The 11,233-nt window shown below is 43.4% G+C and overlaps 1 pseudogene; it reads right to left on the bottom strand.

The window, feature by feature from the left end:
* Nucleotides 1-4,448: 4,448 nt before the first annotated feature.
* LOC144252464 (semaphorin-4C-like) lies at nucleotides 4,449-9,199 on the bottom strand (annotated as a pseudogene).
* Between the last annotated feature and the right edge of the window lie 2,034 nt (nucleotides 9,200-11,233).

Here is an 11,233-nt window from a genome sequence, read left to right as displayed (position 1 = left end):
ACTCAGGCACCGACATTCTTGGCATCCACAGCTTAAGCAGCCACCTTCATGCCCTCAAAGCACTTGGTAATGATGAGTAACACCTGCAGTTCCATCTCTGACAGCAGCCAGTACCCTGACTTACTGATCTCACTGAAGGTGGCTCTATGCTCATCCTTGTCCTGCAGTTTCTGTGGGAACAGGGAAAAGTCATGAAACACATGGGTGGAGGCAGATCAGGTATGAAGCATTCTGAAAATATGATGGTGCCCTAACTGTCAGCACTATCTCCTGCCCAGTGTGGTGGGGAAGACACACTCCTGTAGGCAGAGCTGCAACACAGGGCTAGAGGTTGAAAATGGGTTATATAAGAACTGTAAATTGCTTCAGGTCAATTTGGTATCACTTGTGTTTTGACACAAAGTTATGGACTATATCTTGTTTTCAATGTTTATTTAGTATAAGTGATTTTGGATCTGTATGTACATTTATGGTAAATTATTATATTGAAATTATTATTTGAAATAATAATTTTTTATTGAAATAAAAATTTACAAAAAATAGGTAACTATCCCAAAGGAGTTTATTGATTAAAAATATCAACTAGTTGGCTATTTTATCTGCACATATTTAGTGGAAGTTTTAGTTGTTTCATACTGATTGGACTGAAGTAAATTTGTATATATATTTGAGATAAATATGAACTCTGATAAATTTTAAGTTATTCACTTCATAAATTATATTTTTGGAAAAAACCTCATGGCACTTTTAGTTGAGGAAAGTAAATGTCTTATCTGGAACTTGGCCCCAAAGAAAGAAAGGCTCCTTGATTTATTTCACTGAGTGGGTTTTGCTATGTTTTCTTTCCATTGGTAGTGTGTCCCATTACTAGGCACAGCTAAATTCTAGAATCACACATTTCAGGAATAAGGAAACCATAAGCAAATGTGGACATGTTTAGATAGCTTGGAACAAAAATCATGTCCTGTGATATACAAGAAATAAGTGATCATATCTTTTTTTTCAGGTATAGTGATCAAAATATGTTCAAAGTAACAGGACTTCTGTCCCTGTAATGATATCCTATTAGATGCTGATGAGTAACCAAAAGCATAGAAACATGTGATAGGGAGACTCTCTTGATGTTATTGGCCCATGGTTATAGCCTACTGTTAATCAACCAATGTTCAGGCTTAAGTCATTTTATCAGAGGGAAGATTCAACTTTCACTAATTCAGATAACATCCAAAGACATAGCTCTTTCCTCATATAAGTAAAGCCATATTTTGGGCATAAGGTGGAAGAAATATATCAAAAGTGATAAAAAAGTACAATGTTGTTGACAATTCTAATGGGTTTGGATAAAATTTTATGTTCACATCTTGTCAATGGTGGTACTTCTTTCCTTGGTTGTCCAAATTAACCTTCACCAAACTCCTTATTGTATATATATTTGAGATAAATACAACTCTGATAAATTTTAAGTTATTCACTTCATGAATTATATTTGGAAAAAACCTCATGGTACTTTTAGTTGAGGAAAGTAAATGTCTTATCTGGAGCTTGGCCCCAAACAAAGAAGGCACCTTGAGTTATTCATTCTCAGCAAGTAACATTTCTTCCCATACCTTTATTCATCCACTATACAGCTATTTTAAATCAGTGAAACTATTTTGCAGTAAATTCAGAAGATATGTATATCCTCTTCTAACCAGTTCTCTATCTCAATTTCTTTAGAATAACTAGCAGCACCTATGTTCCCAATGGAACCTGGAAGAAATTGACAATAATTTTAAGGAAATAGGTCCTCCATATGATTAGATTGGTTTTATATCCATCAATCAATCATTCAATAAATGTTTTGAACAGTAACCAGCATTGTGTTCCACAGATACATGGTGATGTATCTGTGGAAAGCAAACAGAGAAACATTGTTTTTTTTTTTTTTTTAATTCTTGTCTTTCTTTATAAAATTTGCATTGTTGTTAGGATAAATAAACCAACTTAATGATTGCTTAGCATAGTTATATTCTTCAGCTATTATTTACATTATACTTAGTATCCCAAATTATGATAGTTAATTTCATTAAATAATGGCTAATTAATAGGATTTTAAATTGGTGCATTTCTGGGAAGCCCCTTGGAATATAAAACAATAAACAGAGGTACAATATTCCCATTTGACAAGACACAATTATTTGCCTTAATTAAATTAATATTTTCAGAATTATTGTGGGGATAAATTTGTTAAACTGGTGCTTCAAGGAATTTCAGGTTCATTGTAGTGCTTCTAAAATCAATTCTTTTATATTATTCAGGGCATGAAAGCAAGTGCAAGTTTAGAATTCTATTTTTGTCAGGGTAACCAATTTTTGAAAAGCTAAACTTTGTTTCTTTCTTCTGACTAATAAAATAAGAGTCAAGAATTATCTTCCCAAATGAGTACAAAATATCAAATATCAATATTCACCTCAAACTTGTAAATTTGGGCAAATAATAATTTGAAAAATTAAAGAAACTTGTTTATTGTAATGAACTCAGGGGTGTACTTCTACTGAACTACACCTCAGCCCTTTTTGTTTTGTGAGACAGGGCATCAGTAAATTGTCCAAGTTGGCCTGGAGCATGCAAATCTTCCTACCTGAGACTCTGGAGTCACTGAGATTACAGGCCAGCATGATGATACTATATGGAGCTTACATGGAGCTTATGGAAAGGTAAGAATAATGCATATGTGTGTATCTTATACATAAATATATGCTTAGTCTGAAATATATCTGTCTGCATAAACTTTGTGTGTGTGTGTGTGTGTGTGTGTGCGTGTGTGTACGTATAATTATGGTGGTGCTAGGTGCTCTGAAGTCAGTGAAGGGCTATAATGCAGTGGGCAGGAATGGCCTCTCTGATAAGGTAACAAATGAACAAAGCATAAAAGTGAGAAAAGGGACCATTTGAATAGATGTACAAAGACAATAAAAGCAGCAGAAACTCCCTCAAAAAATCAGACACCCCGACTTATCAACTTGGAGTTACAGGACTGAAATCTACATTAAACCCAGGGGAAAAAATCCCAAGTTAAGAATATTATATATAAGATTGACCAAAATATGGGCATGCACAGATATGGCATAATGAATCCTATGATTATGTATATTTACAATATACCAATTTTAAAAAGTTATAATCTAAGTTAAGTGTGGTGGTGAATGTCTGTAATTCCAATGACTCAGAGTGAGGCAGGAAGATCTGGAGATCAAAGCCTACTTCAGCAGCTTAGTAAGGGCCTAACCAACCTAGTGAGAACCTGACTCCATATAAAAAATAAAAATTCTGGAAATGTAGCTCAGGGTTAGAGTGTCCCTGGGTTCAATCCTCAGTACCAAAAACCAAAAATAAAATAACAATAATTAAAATATAAACAAAAAAAGAGAACATCTAAAAGAAACCCCCAAAAGAACATTATTCATCAAAGACCAATAATCAGATTAACAGAAGATTTAACAACTGCTGCAGACACAAGCAGATAAAAAAGATTTCCAAAGGACTGAACAACAACAACAACCTGTCATCCTAGAGATTTATGACTAGTTAAACTATAACTAGAGTAGGGGCAGCAAAGGACAGCATTCTCCCTGAAAAAAAAAACTATTAAGCAGTTATTAAACAATTAAACCACATATTTTGGTGCACACCCATAATCCAAGTAGCTCTGGAGGCTGATAGCAGAGGATCACAAGTTCAAGGACAATCTCAGCAACTTAGTGAGGCTTTAAGGAATTCAGGGAGATGCTGTCTGTAAGTAAAATATAAAAAAGGGTTTGGGATGTGGCAACCCTGGATTCAGTCCCCAGTACAAAAAATAATACATCTGAATAAAGCAAAATGACCCTAGAGAAAAGGTATCATTTGAAAGAGGAACAATTCACACAATACAATTGAAAAATATCTTTATCACTGTGGAATTAGAAAATAAATAAACAAAGAACCAAAATGGAGTCAGGTGACAACAGTGTTCTGAGGAGAGCAAGGTGACAGGTGTGTCAGAGTAACCTGGAGGGGAATGGCCCTGCTTTGGACAGGGCAAGTTTTGAACTTCTCAGCCAGAACTGTCCTTAGGGTGGGAGCTGACCTGGGCATGAAAGGACATAGACAACATCCACCCTTTTTTTTTTTTTTAGAGAGAGTGAGAGAGGAGAGAGAGAGAGAGAGAGAGAGAGAGAGAGAGAGAGAGAGAGAGAGAGAATTTTTAATATCTATTTATTTATTTATTTTTAATTCTCGGCGGACACAACATCTTTGTTGGTATGTGGTGCTGAGGATCGAACCCGGGCCGCACGCATGCCAGGCGAGCGCGCTACCGCTTGAGCCACATCCCGAGCCCCAACATCCACCCTTTTAATAACAAAAAGTGTCTCTAAACAATATCACAGGCCCTTAGGCCCTCTCTTGAGGGTTCTAGAAAGAGGTATTCAAGAAGGCAGGGGCTGGCCTGGGATGCCAGGAGGTGCAGATAGGGACCCACCTCCAAGCTGGCCCCAGTGTGTCCAGGCACAAATTTGAGGGGACCATCCAATTACAAGTATCCAACAGGATCTCAAAATTACTCATCTGTTTCTGGGCTGGAAAGGGGACTGATGTGTTCTTTGAGCAGCTCCAGGGAGTACACCAGGGTCCTCTCTGCTGCCTTGATTTTTTTCCAGATTTCCCTGAAGCTGCTGGCACAACGACCAAACCAGAAGAACCACTAACACCAGGCACAGAGCCCCCAGGGCAACCACAGCCAGCCACATCAGCCACAGGTATTCCATGGGGGCCTGAACCTCCAGGTCACTGAGGGGCCCACTATCACAGTCACAAGGTACCCCTCAACAGCCAGCCATGTCCCCTGATCCTCTGAAAAGCAGTTGTAGGCCCCAGCATGGTGATATTGGCCAGCCATCACCACCAGGGCTTGGAGACGGGCATCATAGTGGATAGAGCCTTGTTGGTCTGCAGGTAGGTCCTGGCCCTCAAAGATCCAGCAGGTATAGGCCAACTTGGAGGAGAGGCAACAGGGCAGTACCAAGTCTGTGCCCACTACCATTGTGATGTTTTTCAGCATTCGCCTCACTGTAGCAACAGAGAGGGAAGGTATAGCAGAGTCAGTGCAAGAGACCAAGGGCCAGGGAGGTGTGATGTGGAAAATCCACCCGAGGACCACAGCCCATCTGGAGGGGAGGGGGCCACAAAAAAGCTCACCTATCTTAGTGCCATGAAGGTCACAAAAGCCTATGGTGTCTGGGATCCCCATGTTCTGAACAAGCAGAGATCTGGCAGAGGAAAGGGGTATCAGAAGCTTGATTCCAACAACCCTATCCACCCACCTTCCTGGTCCCAGCCCTTGCAGAACCTGGCTCACCCAGAGTGGCTGGCCACAGACAAATAGTGACTAGTGTTGATGCTCCAGGCACAGTAGGAGTCCCTTGCAAGGACATAGTTTGCACAGATGTGGTACTTCACAGAGTCTGCCAGGGGCAGGTGGACCAGCTGAGAGCAGGAGCCAGCAAACAGCAGCTTCTGTGGGAGAAGAGGAGTGAGAGGGTTGGTAGGGCCACATGCATGCCAGGGCTGCTCAGACTCCAAGAAGCACAAGCAGGAGAGGTGCCCACATGAGGAAGAGGCAGACGACAGCACTGCAAAGGAAGGTGCAAGGTCTCAAGAAAACAGGGAAGCTATGCACACAGAAGGCCTGAAACATTTTCCTCCAGTGCCCTTGGCTCTCACAATAGCACCAGCATAGGATAAGATGTTCTCCGTTCGAATGGTAACTGCCAAAGAATATGGGGTTACACAACCTCATATTCTTTCTGCCATTACTCCATGTGCTGGGAAAAAAACATTTAAATGATAATAGCTGCAAAAGGCAAACAAATCATCATCCAAAGGATGCTGCAAATGTGTATGAGGGTTAAGGAAAAAGACAACACTTCAGGGGACATGGTGGGGAATCAGAGGGTCAGGCCCAGAGCACCACTGGGGACTAGGCAGAAACCAACCCTGGGAGGGCACCATATCAAAGCTGGGGAGGTCTGGTGAGCATGAAAAGGATCTGAGAGGAGGCTATAAGTAGAGTCCTGGCCCCACATAAAGGTGTCTAAAGAAAACATGAGTTTTCTCCAGGAGTAAATCTGGGAATGCAGCCCTGCAGAGACCAGGGTATACATAATGCTCCTGTGGAGTGCCAAACCTGTCAGCACACACCCTGACTTCCCAGGCTTGCCCTGAGCTGACTTAGGTGTGCTGAACTGGCCAACTATGCCAGCCTGATTTGGGGATAGTAGAGTGGGTGCAATGGCAGTGCATGAAGTCTAATTAGCTACCTTGCTTGGTGACAGCACAGGCTTTCCAGTTTCCTTATCACACACTTGCAGTTCCTCCATCAGGTGGACCCAAGGCCTCAGGATCACAGCCTTGAGCAGCCAGTCATCTCCTGGAGAAGTCTGGAGAAGTCTGGAGTAGGGGTGTCAATGACAGGGAATGAGGCTCTTGGGTTTCTCCCAGCCCCAGACACACCCAAGAGCTTACCTACCTGTGCCAGTGAACAGCACTGTATAGGTGGCTTCGTCAAATCCTGTAAACTGGTTGGCCACCAGGTGGGTGAAGTTGGTGTTCTTCATGAGCAGGGGCTGGCTCCATGAAGGCTGAACCTGCTCGTCCATCAGTGGGTGCTTCTTGATAAAGATGAGGGTTCTGTCAGCCAGCTCCAGAGAACTGGTGTGACCATGGTGATGGTGCCATTTATTGATGCACTGGTCGGGGTAGGGGTATGGACAGGGGAGCTATCAGCAGGTGGGAGGCCACTGGAACTGACAGGGAACACTTCCTGCCCAGAGGACTCACTGAGCCAGGCTGGGGGCTGGGTACTGGGTCAGTGTAGTGACCCCACTTCTGCACTTCCTCAAAGTACTACTTGTAGGGACCTTGGAACACCCACTGGATCTCTTCCAACTAGTACCCACAGACTGCAGAAAGGTCCACATTACCCCTGTTGCAATGAGAGAGGGATCTCAAGGGTCAGGTCCAGTGCCCACCTTAACATCTCACCCCAGCTCCAGAGATTGCAGGAAGGCAGGTATCAGCACAAAATGCTCATGGGCAGAAGAATATACCAGCAGCCAGATCTAAAGTGCCACCAGGCAGGGCCTTGCCTTCTTTCCCCAGGGGCCTTTAAAAGGGGCAAGTACTCAGTGTTACAGACACTGACCACCTGGATGTCCCTATAAGACAGCATGGTTCAGGCCCTCCCACCCACATACTGCCCTTGACCTGAACACCTGCTTATCCCTACCCCAGAATTCCTGGCCAAATCACAATCACATATGAAATACACCAAATAAGGTGGTCTTGTGCCAGGAGGCACCCTGCAGGGTGTGCACAGCCTGTGGAATGTGGGCCACATTCAGGAATGTGGTCCACTTCTTCTGCAGTGTGCATGCACCCACTTTGTCACCCTTGCAGTTATCAAGCGGATGCAGTGGGTCAGCTACTACCCAGCCCACAGGGTTCCCAGGGCTCATGCTGGGCGCTCAATATCTTGCAGACATGGGTAACTCAGGCCACCAGCTGCTTGGTAAAGCAGTCATATTCAACCGCCCTCTCACTGAAGAAATACACCTTGTCGTCATCCCCTATGATGCTCCCCACACTCTCAGGGACATAGGCAGAGGCAATGAAGTGGGGCCCTGTGGCAAGGCAAGGAGGTTCAGTCATGAGGTGACAAGGACCTCACAGGTTTCCTGCCCTGGGCTTCCCCAGTCCTTCTCCCTGCTCACTGTTGAGCCATAAGGCCTCGTACTCTGCCTTCATGGGGTGATAGTGCCCCATGTTCCGGAGGATGACAGGCTGGGTGCCCAGGAAGTTACTGAGGGTGGCTGAGTACAACTCACCATCTGTGGGAAATGCAAGGACAGTCAGGCCATAAACAATGTGTAGACACCCCAGAGTGTGTCAAGTTCCAAGGGACTCACCCAAAACAGGCACAGCCACTCACCTAAAAGAAGGCCAGTATGGCCCTTAGCTGGGTCATAAGGACACTTCCCCTTCCCATCATCAAAATCTTCATGCTCCAAAGTGAAGGTGAGCATGTTCTAGGGGCAGAGGGAGCCAGTGAGGCAGATGAGCATGAGGGCAGGACCCCATACTGGAGGCAAGGGTGGCAGGCAGCCAGGGTGGGGCAGCACTCACAATGTAGGTGCACTTGGGCTGAAAGGCGTAGGTACCACAGACATAAAGGTGGGAGGTGTTGTAAGGCTGCAGGAAGCAGATGAAGTTGAAGCACTCCATCTTGGGGATAAAGTGGTCAGTCAGTGAGACCCCTAGGTGAGAGCCACTAGTGCCAAGACTAAAGAAAGTTCTGCCCTCACATGACAGTACTCCAGAAAACAGTGCCCTGTGTGGCCCAGGAGGCCGGCAGTGCCTGAGCATCCACCTGGTTGCTCTTCCCTTTCTCAGTACACTCGATCTTCTTCTCAGCTGGTGCCTCCCAGAAGATCTATTGGACAAGGAATGGTAATGTCATATGTACATGCAGAGAAGGAAGATACCCTGTGGGAAATCTTGATCCTCTCCTCGGGAAGCTTCTTTAAGTAGAGGACAGAACCCCCAGCCACCAGCAAGGAGCCCTGGCACTTGTCTTCCAAGTCACTCGGGAGGCTGAGGCAGAAGTTTTGCAAATTCAAGTCCAGCCCTGGCAATGTAGTAAGAACTTGTATGTAAATAAAGTTTGAAAAGTATGTAAATAAAGGGTCCCTGTGTTTAAGCTCAAGTACATGGGTATGTTTGGGGGGAGTCCCATACTACCTCATCATGGCATACCCCAGTAAGTGCCATAGAAGGGAAGAGAGAGCTTGCTAATCCTGATGGGGGTTGGGAAGGCCTGGGGGCACACTATTTGGTGAGATACCATGTGGTTTAATTGGGTCAAATGGTGGTTGCATTCCAAGCTTTCTGAGGAATCTCCATACTACTTTCCAGAGTGGCTGTACCCATCCAAATTGATTTATTCTAAGCAAGTGTCTTCCCATGTCTTTTAAGTTTAGAGGCATGGGGTTCTGTTTCCAAGGATGTCATGCCATTGTTTAAAATTATTGTTGAAACTCCAAATATGTGTAGCTTTTCATCCACCCTTCCCACACACAAGTAAATGAATATCACAGTATCTCACTGGATCTTCAGTGCCCATACGTGTTTGCAGCTGATGGCAGGGTTGAAGTTTTTTGGCGGAGATAAGATAGCACAGGCTCAGAATGTTTCTCTCCTCCTCATTTCCGATCCTTTTATCATTGGAGATGGAGCCCAGCAGCCTGCTTGAATCCTTAGGTAGTGTGACCCTAGAATATTGGTGGCATTATTTCTACTCTCCATTAGGCACCAATAGCAAAACAGCAAATTGGGAGCACACTTATAGCATCTGCAGTAAGTCTGAAGTGTGTGTGCATTTGTTGGGCTGCAGTGATCAGATGAATCCTCTTTGTTAATATGTGACTTGCAACTTGAAGCCTCCCCAGTCTCTGGATTATAAAGCAGGTTGTTCTGTGGGCAGCCTTTCAGCCAGAGAACACGTGGAACAGAGCAAGGGCTAATTCTGGGAATGCAAAGAGCACACTGGAATTTTTTTCCTTTCCCTTTTGATGGTGACTTTAGGTAATGGCTTCATCAAAACCTGGCTGATTCCATAAAGCCTTGGAAGTAAGGACTGGTAGAAATGAGAGCACACTCTAGTATGTCAGCAAAAGAAGAACAAGGGGCTGCTCTTGTAACATGCACTCTAGTACCTTGACCCCTCTCCTAAAAAATATAGTTCCCAGTCAGGCGTGGTAGTGCATACCTGTAATCCTAGTGGCTCTAAAGGCTGAGGCAGGAGGATTGCAAGTTCAAAGCCAGCCTCAGCAAAAGCAAGGCCCTAAGCAACTCAGTGAGACCCTGTTTCTAAATAAAATATGAAAAAGGGGTGGGGATGTGGATCAGTGGTTAAGTGTCCCTGGGTTCAATCTCCTGTAAAGGGGGGATTTTTTGTGTATGCTAATTATATAGAATAGTGGATTTTGTTGTGGTATATTTTAAAGTGCATATACCACAACTGTAGCATAGACAAAGGGGTTAGAGGGAGAGACGAAGGGGTGCAAGGGGAGGGTACCCTGAATAAAATATATCAATCAGACTATCATGAATCCTATAAAGAAAGAAACTTTCAAGCCTGCCACAGAACTAAGACTCTGTCTACCACCAACAGATGGAGCTGGGGGCAGAGGGCTTCTGTCATGTCCCTTTGGCTTAGAAACAAATATTTGTTAACACCTTTTCAGAACCTAACACATAAATTGAGACTGAAATAGAACACCGGAATTTATTATACTTGATCATGACCTGTTGGCATATTACTTAAGATCTATTGATTCCCTTCTATAATTCCATAGTCATAAAGAGAATTGGAATCATTTTGTTAAAAGCTAGAATGCTAGGTAGTGCTTGCCCTGGAGAAAATGTACCAGAAGTTTGTGCCTCAGAGAAGTGGAGTGGAGTTACAGCTACAAACCTGTTTTCTCTGATATCCATTTCTAGGAAATTGTTTTCACACTATCTGAGCATCTCTTAATTAATTGGTAAAATTAATTTCTGAGCAGAATTGTACTTTGGTCTGATAAGCCAGAAAATCCCCTCTTATTCACCCCTCACACACACTCTGCTTAGCATTTTTACAAGGATTCTCCCCTCTTTAAAGACGAAGAATGATTGTTGTTTTTATTTTATCAATCCACATATTTAAACAGTTTTTTTTTTCTGTTTTGTTTTATACCTGAAATTGAACCCAATGGCAGTTAACCACTGAGCTATATACCTATCCCTTTTTCTATTTTATTTAGAGACAGGATCTCACTGAGTTGCTGAGGCTGGCTTTGAACTTGCAATCCACTTACCTCAGGCTTTAGAGTTGCCGAGATTACTGGTGTGCACCATTGCACCCAGCTAAACATAATTTTTTAATTCCACTTCTACACATGGGTGTATAAAGTCAATGTGACCTCAACTGATGTAACCTGCAGATTAGCCATGGAATGGTAATCACAAACAAGATTGGTGTCTTTTTAAGCAAATGGTTAGACATGTCATCATTTTTTCACAGTTTGTCCATGGTTAGCATATACAGTTTCAGCAAGAATTTTGCAGTTTCTGATGTAAGTTCTTGCCATGAATTTTTATTGGGGGAGGCAGGGAT

Source organism: Urocitellus parryii, unplaced genomic scaffold (genome assembly GCF_045843805.1).
Source record: "Urocitellus parryii isolate mUroPar1 unplaced genomic scaffold, mUroPar1.hap1 Scaffold_43, whole genome shotgun sequence".
Taxonomy (NCBI): Eukaryota; Metazoa; Chordata; class Mammalia; order Rodentia; family Sciuridae; genus Urocitellus; species Urocitellus parryii.
The sequence above is the reverse complement of the archived record's forward strand: the minus strand, read 5'-3'. Positions and strand labels throughout refer to the sequence as shown.